Source organism: Leptonychotes weddellii, chromosome X (assembly GCF_054177405.1).
Source record: "Leptonychotes weddellii isolate Sample4059 chromosome X, ASM5417740v2, whole genome shotgun sequence".
NCBI classification, from domain to species: domain Eukaryota; kingdom Metazoa; phylum Chordata; class Mammalia; order Carnivora; family Phocidae; genus Leptonychotes; species Leptonychotes weddellii.
The window spans coordinates 67,837,936-67,840,675 of record NC_138385.1 but is presented as its reverse complement, the minus strand read 5'-3'; positions in this window follow the sequence as shown (position 1 = coordinate 67,840,675).

Sequence of the window (2,740 nt, the reverse complement as noted above, 5' to 3'; positions counted from 1 at the left end):
TACTTTTGGAAGAGTTTCCTAGCGTATTTTTTATTTTTTTATTGTTATGTTAATCCCCATACATTACATCATTAGTTTTAGATGTAGTGTTCCATGATTCACTGCCTGTGCACAACACCCAGTGCTCCATGCAGAACGTGCCCTCTTCAATACCCATAGCTACCATACGATCCAGCAATTGCACTACTGGGTATTTACCCCAAAGATACAAATGTAGGGATCTGAAGGGGTAACGTGCACCCTGATGTTTATAGCAGCAATGTCCACAATAGCCAAACTGTGGAAAAAGCCAAGAAGTCAATCATAACCTTTCTTGATTATCTATTCTGTGCCATGCAAATTTACACACACACACACACACACACACACACACATATATATATATATGTGTTTTCATCCTTTGAAATTAAATTTATCTTTTAAAATGAAATATAACTCTAAGGTTAAGAACTAAAAATACAAAATAATGTTATAAAATATTTTTAAATGAAATTAAGTTTCAGTATAAGTAATAGTAAGCCAATGATGTGCATTATACTATTATATATATAATTTTATTATATATTATATATCACTATATATAATATATATTATGTATATTATATATAATTTTTTTCTCAATGGGGTTTTGTGTAGGTATCCATGATACTGAGAGGGTAAATAGCTAGTGAGTGCTGGAGATGGGACTTTACACTTAAGTATGCTTGACACTAAGGTGATCATTTTTCTGCTTATTATGGCAACACTTTACTTATTTCATTTGTAGTGGCATGTGTAATTCCCAATGAGACAGTTATCCTCAAAAGGATTTACATTTTGAAAATCCAGACACACAGCAAGCCTTAGCATCCCCATCAAGGTCCAGGTCACTCTCAGTCAAAACTCAGATAAGTAATGTGCTAAAACCAACAGGTCATTTGTACATATCCTGACTTTTGTGTGTGTTAAGAAGGAGCAGAGAACTTGGGAAGTGAGAGCCACAATATTGGGCCCTTCTATGGAAGACAGATGTTTTACCCAGTATAAAGGGTTATGAAGCTGAAGTTACCTCTGTTTCTGCCATTTCAGTGGGGTCCAGTGCTAAAGAGATCAGTTCCTCAGAAACAGTTGTCATCAGAGAAAGGGAAGATGAAAGGCTTGGCTCAGAGCCTTGAACCACTCACAGCTAGACAGAGCTTTCACCTCCAGGTTTCCCCTGTGAGGAAGTACCAGAAAAAGGTTTTTTAGAGACTTTAACAGACTTTAAGTAGAGCCAAAAGAGCTATGGGACATGTTTTGGTAGCCAGAAATGAAAACATATTGCAGGTTGGAGTCAAGAGACCGAGAATTGAAGACTGACTCTACTACTAGCTAGCTGGGTGGTATTAATTATAGAACTGTCCCTGACACATAGTATTCATTCAGTCACTATTCATTGAATGAATGTGTTTCCCCACCTGGACTGTGAGACCTTTGAAAGGAAGGACCCTATTTCATTGTTTTTTGTAAATTCAGCATCCAGTTCACTGTCTAAATCCTGTTAAGCACTACTAAATTTTGAATTAATTATTGTATAACATTGATAAGAAAATCATTTGCCCAATGTGGACATAGTACCAAAGATATTATTGATGTAGGCACCACATATTTTGCTTTTGTGTATAGGTACCAAGCAAACCCTTCTAATAAGATGTGAGTTTTTGAAAGCAAAAATATCTGACTCATTATCTTTGGCATTCCACACAGTAACTAGTATTTATAGTACATGTAAGAATTTACTGCAGCTTTTCCTTGATCTCAATCATTCTAGTGTCACTCTTTTGGTTTTTGCTTTATCTGTGCACAATCTGTACTTTAACTTAACATGTTTTTATTTTTTGAAAGAAAAAATTATCTTTTAAAATGAATCATAGCTCTAAGATTAAAAACTAAGAACACAATATAATGTTATGAAATATTTTTAAATGAAATTAAGATTCAGTACAAGTAATAGTAAGCTGGTGATATGCATTATATTAACTACTTTACATATCTTCTCTCTTTCAATCATCATAATAGCTCTTCTAAAAAATATTCTTCCAATTACCACAGTTGAGATTAAGACCCAGGGAAGTTAGGAAATAGTCCAGGGTCACACAAAGACAAAAAGGCACATAGGGGAGAACAAAAATTCTGACTCAAGTTTTTTGGTTGCTAAAGCCCAGTTGGAGTGGACTGTAGGCAGCTCCAAATTATTCCTAAGTGCTTCCTCCTGATTCCTTTCCCTCTTTTCTCACTGATCCAGCCCTCTGGTTTTCAGGCCATCTCTTCTTCATACTTTCAGCAGTTTCTCATCCCACAGGCCACTCCCCAGATCCTCTGGCTCACTGCCTGTACATCCAACACTGAGGCCTGCTAGAACAGAGGAAAATGGATATTTTTAAGTCTTTCTGAGAACATAAAGCAATTGTTATTTATACCTTCCTGAGAACTATTAAGGAGTGACCATCCGAGGAGGGCTCTTTGTGATCTAGTTTCTGGGTGTGAGAGTGCAGATAAAGGACTGAGGGAGAGAAGGAAATTGTCCTCCTTGTACAAAGGACTGAGGGAGGAGATGGAGTCTGGAACATCTAGAAGCTTCTGTGGAGGGAGGCAGGGACAGTAAGATATTGGCTGCAGGAACTGTAGGAGATAAAGGAGAGTACAGAGCTCAGCTAATGATAGGCACCCACTAAATGTCCTTGAGTCTTAACTAGAAAGATGAGGTAAATTATGGTGAAAT